Source organism: Scyliorhinus torazame, chromosome 26, assembly GCF_047496885.1.
Source record: "Scyliorhinus torazame isolate Kashiwa2021f chromosome 26, sScyTor2.1, whole genome shotgun sequence".
NCBI lineage: Eukaryota > Metazoa > Chordata > Chondrichthyes > Carcharhiniformes > Scyliorhinidae > Scyliorhinus > Scyliorhinus torazame.
Window position 1 is genome coordinate 5,349,014 of NC_092732.1, and position 8,822 is coordinate 5,357,835.

The 8,822-nt window shown below is 37.6% G+C and overlaps 1 non-coding gene across 1 annotated transcript; it reads right to left on the reverse strand.

Annotated features, from left to right (window-relative positions):
- Positions 1–8,119: 8,119 nt before the first annotated feature.
- Positions 8,120–8,201, reverse strand: trnas-cga (transfer RNA serine (anticodon CGA)). Its single transcript has one exon. It is a non-coding gene; the product is annotated as a tRNA-Ser (tRNA).
- Positions 8,202–8,822: the final 621 nt, after the last annotated feature.

Below are 8,822 nucleotides of genomic sequence, written 5' to 3' on the forward strand. Positions count from 1 at the left end.
TAAACATATGGATGATAATGGTATAGTGTAGGTTAGATGGCTTTTGTTTCGGTGCAACATCGTGGGCCGAAGGGCCTGTACTGCGCTGTATTGTTCTATGTTCTCTGTTCTAAAATACATATTTCGTCGCAAAAAAAAAAAATCACTTTTTCTCCAAAATGAATATTTGGCTAAAAATTGTATAATTTCATGCAAGCCGTTCTGAAAGCAAACTCAAAATGCTCGCCGATAAATCACTTATTTTCCAAAATGAATGTTTGGCAAAAAATAGTAAAGTTAGATGCAAGTCGCTCTGAAACCAAACGGCTAACTACTGAAAATGCATAATTCGCCTCAAAAGAAAAATCACTTTTTCTCCAAAATGAATGTTTGGCAAAAACTAGTAAATTTAGAAGCAAGCCGCTCTGAAACCGAAACGGCTAACTACTCAAAATGCATAATTCGCCGCAAAAAATAAAATCACTTTTTCACCAAAATGAATATTTGGCTAAAAGTTGTATAATTTCATGCAAGCCGTTCTGAAAGCAAACGGCAAATTATTCAAAATGCTCAACTCGCCGAGAATATCACTTTTTCTGAAAGCAAAGCGCAAATGGCTCAAAATGCTCGCCGATAAATCACTTATTTTCCAAAATGAATGTTTGGCAAAAAATAGTAAAGTTAGATGCAAGTCGCTCTGAAACCAAACGGCTAACTACTGAAAATGCATAATTCGCCTCAAAAGAAAAATCACTTTTTCTCCAAAATGAATGTTTGGCAAAAACTAGTAAATTTAGATGAAAGCCGCTCTGAAACCGAAACGGCTAACTACTCAAAATGCATAATTCGCCGCAAACAAAATCACTTTTTCTCCAAAACGAATATTTGGCAAAAAGTAGTAAAGTATTATGCAAGCCGTTCTGAACGCAAATTGTTCACAATTCTCAACTCGCCGAGAAAATCAGTTTTTCTCAAAGCAAACGGCAAATGGCTCAAAATGCTCGCCGATAAATCACTTATTTTCTAAAATGAATGTTTGGCAAAAATTAGTAAATTTAGATGCAAGCCGCTCTGAAACCAAACGGCTAACCACTGAAAATGCATAATTCGCCGCCAAAAAAAAAAAATTACTTTTTCTCCAAAATGAATATTTGGCTAAAAGTTGCCTAATTTCATGCAAGCCGTTCTGAAAGCAAACGGCAAATTATTCAAAATGCTCAACTCGCCGAGAAAATCACTTTTTCTGAAAGCAAAGGGCAAATTGCTCAAAATGCTCGCCGATAAATCACTTATTTTCCAAAATGAATGTTTGGCAAAAACTAGTAAATTTAGGTGCAAGTTGCTCTGAAACCAAACGGCTAACTACTCAAAATGCATATTTCGTCACAATAAAAAAATCACTTTTTCTCCAAAATGAAAATTTGGCAAAAAGTAGTAAATGTAGATGCAAGCTTCTCTGAAACCAAACGGCTCAAAATGCATAATTCGCCGCAAACAAATTCACTTTTTCTCCAAAATGAATATTTGGCAAAAAGTAGTACATTTTTATGCAAGCCTTTCTGAACGCAAATTGTTCACAATTCTCAACTCGCCGAGAAAATCACTTTTTCTCAAAACAAACGGCAAATGGCTCGAAATGTTCGCCGATAAATCTCTTATTTACAAAATGAATGTTTGGCAAAAACTAGTAAATTTAGATGCAAGTTGCTCTCAAACCAAACGGCTAACTACACAAAATGCATATTTCGACGCAAAAAAAAAAAATCATTTTTTTCTCCAAAATGAAAATATGGCAAAAGGTAGTGCCATACTTTTTTGTATGCAAGCCGTTCTGAACGCAAATTGTTCACGATTCTCAACTCACTTTTTCTCAAAGCAAAAATCTCTTATTTACAAAATGAATGTTTGGCAAAAACTAGAAAATTTAGATGCAAGTTGCTCTGAAACCAAACGGCTAACTACTCAAAATGCATATTTCGTCGCAAAATAAAAAAAAAAAATCACTTTCTCCAAAATGAAAATTTGGCAAAAGGTAGTGCCATACTTTTTTGTATGCAAGCCTTTCTGAACGCAAATTGTTCACAATTCTCAACACGCCGAGAAAATCACTTTTTCTCAAAACAAACAGCAAATGGCTCAAAATGTTCGCCGATAAATCACTTATTTACAAAATGAATGTTTGGCAAAAACTAGTAAATTTAGATGCAAGTTGCTCTCAAACCAAACGGCTAACTACACAAAATGCATATTTCGCCGCAAACAATTTCACTTTTTCTCCAAAATGAATATTTGGCAAAAAGTAGTACATGTTTATGCAAGCCGTTCTGAACGCAAATTGTTCACGATTCTCAGCTCGCCGAGAAAATCACGTTTTCTGAAAGCAAAGGGCAAATGGCTCAAAATGCTCGCCGATAAATCACTTATTTTCCAAAATGAATGTTTGGCAAAAAATAGTAAATTTAGATGCAAGCCGCTCTGAAACCAGACAGCTAACTACTCAAAATGCATAATTCGCCGCCAAAAAAAAAAATCATTTTTTCTCCAAAATGAATGTTTGGCAAAAAATAGTAAATTTAGATGCAAGCCGCTCTGAAACCAAACGGCTAACTACTGAAAATGCATAATTCGCCGCAAAAAATAAAATCACTTTTTCTCCAAAATGAAAATTTGGCAAAAAGTTTGTACGCTAGCCGTTCTGAACGCAAATTATTCAAAATGCTCAACTCGCCGAGAAAATCACTTTTTCTGAAAGCAAAGGGCAAATGGCTCAAAATGCTCGCCGATAAATCACTTATTTTCCAAAATGAATGTTTGGCAAAAACTAGTAAATTTAGATGCAAGTTGCTCTGAAACCAAACGGCTAACTACTCAAAATGCATATTTCGTCGCAAAAAAAAAAAAAATCACTTTTTCTCCAAAATGAAAATTTGGCAAAAAGTTGTGCAAGCCGTTCTGAACGCAAATTATTCAAAATGCTCAACTCGCCGAGAAAATCAATTTTTCTGAAAGCAAAGGTCACATGGCTCAAAATAAACCACTTTTTGGAGATAAAGCGATTTTTTTTTGGCGGCGAATTATGCATTTTCAGTAGTGAGCCGTTTGGGTTCAGAGCGGCTTGCATCTAAATTTACTAGTTTTTGCCAAACATTCATTTTGGAGAAAAAGTGATTTATCGGCGAGCATTTTGAGCCATTTGCCCATTGCTTTCAGAAAAAGTGATTTTCTCGGCGAGTTGAGCATTTTGAATAATTTGCCGTATGCTTTCAGAACGGCTTGCATGAAATTATACAACTTTTAGCCAAATATTCATTTTGGAGAAAAAGTGCTTTTTTTTTTGGCGGCGAATTCTGCATTTTCTGTATTAGCCGTTTGGTTTCAGAGCGACTTGCATCTAAATTTTCTATTTTTTGCCAAACATTCATTTTGGAAAATAAGTGATTTATCGACGAGCATTTTGAGCCCTTTGCCGTTTGCTTCGAGAAAAAGTGATTTTCTCGGCGAGTTGAGCCTTTTGAATAATTTGTCGTTTGCTTTCAGAACGGCTTGCATGAAATTATATAACTTTTAGACAAATATTCATTTTGCAGAAAAAGTAATTTTATTTTTTGCGGCGAATTATGCATTTTGAGTAGTTAGCCGTTTGGTTTCAGAGCGGCTTGCATCTAAATTTACTATTTTTTGCCAAACATTCATTTTGGAAAATAAGTGATTTATCGGCGAGCATTTTGAGCCCTTTGCCGTTTGCTTTGAGAAAAAGTGATTTTCACGGCGAGTTGAGCATTTTGAACAATTTGCGTTCAGAACGGCTTGCATAAAAATTTACCACTTTTTGCCAAATATTCATTTTGGAGAAAAAGTGATTTTGTTTGCGGCGAATTATGCATTTTGAGCCGTTTGGTTTCAAAGAAGCTTGCATCTAAATTTACTAGTTTTTACCAAACGTTCATTTTGGAGAAAACGTGATTTATCGTCGAGCATTTCGAGCCATTTGCCCTTTGCTTTCAGAAAAAGTGATTTTCTCGGCGAGTTGAGCATTTTCAATAATTTGCCGTTTGCTTTCAGAACGGCTTGCATGAAATTATACAACTTTTAGCCAAATATTAATTTTGGAGAAAAAGTGATTTTATTTTTTGCGGCGAATTATGCATTTTGAGTAGCTAGCCGTTTGGTTTCAGATCAACTTGCATCTAAATTTACTAGTTTTTGCCAAACATTCATTTTGTAAATAAGTGATTTATCGGCGAGCATTTTGAGCCATTTGCCCTTTGCTTTCAGAAAAAGTGATTTTCTCGGCGAGTTGAGCATTTTGAATAATTTGCGTTCAGAACGGCTTGCATACAAATGCACTACTTTTTGCCAAATTTTCATTTTGGAGAAAAAGTGATTTTGTTTTTGCGAGGAAATATGCATTTTGAGTAGTTAGCCGTTTTGGTTTCAGAGCGGCTTGCATCTAAATTTACTAGTTTTTGGCAAATATTCATTTTGGAGAAAAAGTGATTTTTTTTTTTGCGACGAAATATGCATTTTGAGTAGTTAGCCGTTTGGTTTCAGATCAACTTGCATCTAAATTTACTAGTTTTTGCCAAACATTCTTTTTGGAGAAAAAGTGATTTATCGGCGTGCATTTTGAGCCATTTGCCCTTTGCTTTCAGGAAAAGTGATTTTCTCGGCGAGTTGAGCATTTTCAATAATTTGCCGTTTGCTTTCATAAAGGCTTGCATGAAATTATACAACTTTTAGCCAAATATTAATTTTGGAGAAAAAGTGATTTTTTTTTTTTGCGGCGAATTATGCATTTTGAGTAGTTAGCCGTTTGGTTTCAGATCAACTTGCATCTAAATTTATTAGTTTTTGCCAAACATTCATTTTGTAAATAAGTGATTTATCGGCGAGCATTTTGAGCCATTTGCCGTTTGCTTTGAGAAAAAGTGATTTTCTCGGCGAGTTGAGAATTATGAACAATTTGCGTTCAGAACGGCTTGCATAATAATTTACTACTTTTTGCCAAATATTCATTTTGGAGAAAAAGTGATTTTGTTTGCGGCGAATTATGCATTTTGAGCCGTTTGGTTTCAGAGAAGCTTGCATCTAAATTTACTAGTTTTTGCTAAACATTCATTTTGGAGAAAAAGTGATTTATCGGCGAGCATTTTGAGCCATTTGGCCTTTGCTTTCAAAAAGTGATTTTCTCGGCGAGTTCAGCATTTTCAATAATTTGCCGTTTGCTTTCAGAACGGCTTGCATGAAATTATACAACTTTTAGCCAAATATTAATTTTGGAGAAAAAGTGATTTTTTTTTGCGGCGAATTATGCATTTTCAGTAGTTAGCCGTTTGGTTTCAGAGCGGCTTGCATCTAAATTTACTATTTTTTGCCAAACACTCATTTTGGAAAATAAGTGATTTATCGGCGAGCATTTTGAGACCTTTGCCGTTTGTCGTAACTTTTTCTCCAAAATGAAAATTTGGCAAAAAGTAGTGCATTTGTATGCAAGCCGTTCTGAACGCAAATTATTCAAAATGCTCAACTCGCCGAGAAAATCACTTTTTCTTAAAGCAAAGCGCAAATGGCTCAAAATGCTCGCCGATAAATCACTTTTTCTCCAAAATGAATGTTTGGCAAAAAACTAGTAAATTTAGATGCAAGCTTCTTTGAAACCAAACGGCTCAAAATGCATAATTTGCCGCAAACAAAATCACTTTTTCTCCAAAATGAATATTTGGCAAAAAGTAGTAAATTTTTATGCAAGCCGTTCTGAACGCAAATTGTTCAAAATGCTCAACTCGCCGTGAAAATCACTTTTTCCTCAAAGCAAACGGCAAAGGGCTCAAAATGCTCGCCGATCTATATCAGCTGTGCCCTAAAGTTAATCTTGTATGTATACAGTGTCCTACAGAAAGCAGTCTACGTCATTAGTGCCGTACAGTAAACAGTCTATATAACAGTGCTCTACAGGAGCAGTGCCCTACTGTAAGCAGTCTTTGTCAACAGTGCCACGCAGTAAACAGACTATGTAAACAGTGGCCAACAGAAAACAGTCTATTTTCTTTTCATAGAATTTACAGTGCAGAAGGAGGCCACTCGGCACATCGAGTCTGCACCGGCTCGTGGAAAGGGCACCCTTGCCAACCGCACACCCACCCTATCCCCATAACTCCGCCCAACACTAAGGGCATTTTAGGACACAAAGGTTAATTTAGCATTGCCAATCCACCTAACCTGCACATCTTTGGACTGTGGGAGGAAATCGGAGCACCCAAAGGAAAACCACGCACACATGGGGAGAACGTGCAGACTCCGCACAGACAGCGACCCAAGCCGGGAATCGAACCTGGGACCCTGGAGCTGTGAAGCAATTGTGCTCATCACTATGATACTGTGCTGCCCTCAAACTGTGCCTGACAGTAAACAGTCAATATAAACAGTGCCCTACAATAAACAGTATATGTAAACAGTGGCCTACTGTAAACAGTCTATATCAACAGTGCCCTACAGTACAGCAGTCTATGTTAACATTGTACAACAGAAAACAGTCTCTGCAAACAGTGCCCTGCAGTAAACAGTCTATATAAGCAGTGTCCTACTGAACAGTCGATGTAAACAGTTTCCCACAGTAAACAGTCGATGCAAACAGTGCCTTATAGTAAACAATCTATATAAACAGTGCCCTCCGCTGAACAGTCTAAGGTAAACAGTTTTCCACAATAAACAGTTGATGTAAACAGTGCCATACAGTAAACAATCTATGTAAACATTGTCCTACAGTAAACAGAGGCTATTTTATCAGTGCCGTACGGTAAACAGTCTATGTAAACAGTGCCCTACAGTAAACCGAGTCTATGTAAACAGTACTCTACTGTAAACAGTCTATCGAAACACTGTCCGACAGTAAACCGTCTATGTAAACAGTCGATATAAACAGTGCCCTACAGTAAACAGTGTATATAAACAGTTCCCTACAGCAACAGTGCCCTGCTGTAAGCAGTCTTTAAAAACAGTGCCTTGCAGTAAACAGTCTATATAACCAGTCCCGTACAGTAACTGTGCCCTACTGTAAGCAGTTTTTGTAAACAGTGCCTTGCAGAAACAGAGGCTATGTAAACAGTGCCGCACACTAAACTGCCTGTATAAACAGCGCCATGCAGTAGTCTATATATATACAGGGCCCCACAGTAAACAGTCTATTTATACAGTGGCCTACAGTATATAGCTAATGTAAACAGTGTCCTTCAGAAAAACGTCTATGTAAACAGTGCCCTACAGTAAACAATCTATATAAAACAGTGCCCTACAGTAAACAGTCCATGTAAACAGTTTCCAACAGTAAACAGTCTTGTAAACATTCAGAAAACCGAGTTTATGTAAACAATACTCTACAGTAAACAGTCTATATAAACAGTGCCCTACAGTAACAGTGCCCGACTGTAAGCAGTCTTAGTAAACAGTGCCATGCATAAAATAGTCTATGTAAACAGTGCGGCACAGGAAACAGACTGTATAAACAGTGCCCTACAGTAAACAGTCTGTGGAAACAGTGGCCTAAATAAACAGTCTATATAAACAGTGCCCTACAGGAACAGTGCCCTACTGTAAGCAGTCTTTGAAAACACAGCCTCGCAGTAAACAGAGTCTATGTAAACAGCGGCGCACAGGAAACAGCCTGTATCAACAGTGCTATACAGTAAACAGCCTCTATAAACAGTGCCATGCAGTAAACAGCCTGTATAAACAGTGCCATACAGTAAACAGTCTATATAAACAGTGCCATACAGTAAACAGTCTATATAAACAGTGCCATACAGTAAACAGCCTGTATAAGCAGTGCCATGCAGTAAACAGTCTATATAAACAGTGCCATACAGTAAACAGTCTATATAAACAGTGCCATACAGTAAACAGCCTGTATAAGCAGTGCCATGCAGTAAACAGTCTATATAAACAGTGGCCTACAGAAAATGAAAATGAAAACGCTTGTTGTCATAAGTAGGCTTCAAATGAAGTGACTGTGAAAAGCCCCTAGTCGCCCCGTTCCGGCGCCTGGTACAGGAATTGCACCGTGCTGCTGGCCTGCCTTGGTCTGCTTGCAAAGCCAGTGATTTAGCCCGGTGCTAAACCAGCCCCGAAAGGCTATCTGCCCCTCCGCTGCGAGCAGCGTTCGAACCTGCGCAGGGAAACCCCATTGTATTTCGAGTCCAACGCCTTAACCACTCGGCCATCGCAGCCACTGTCTCTATAAAAAGTGCCCGACAGTAAACAGTCTATATAAACTGTGCTCTGCAGTGAACAGTGCATGAAAATAGTGTCCGACAGTAAACAGTCTATGTAAACATTGTACTTCAGAAAACACTCAGTAAACAGTGCCCTACATTAAACAGTCTATTTAAACAGTTTCCCACAGTAACAGTCTATGTAAACAGTGCCCTACAGTAAACAGAGTGCATGTAAACATGCCCTACAGTAAACAGTATATAAACAGTGCACTACATTAAACAGCGTCGATGTGAAGAGTGCCCTACATACAGTAAACGGAGTCTATGTAAACAGTACTTACAGTAAACAGCCTATATAAACAGTGCCCTGCTGCAAACAGTGTGTGCAGAAAACAGTCTCTGTAAACTGTGTCCTGCAGTAAACAGTCTATATAAGCAGTGCCCTACGCAGAACAGTCTATGTAAATATTTACCCACAGTAAATAGTCTCTGTAAAAAGTGCACTACAATAAACAGTCTATATAAACAGTGCACTACGCTGAACAGTCCATGTAAACAGTTTCCCAGAGTAAATCGTCTTTGTCAACAGTGCCGTACAGTAAACAGTCAATTTAAACAGTGCCCTACAGTAAA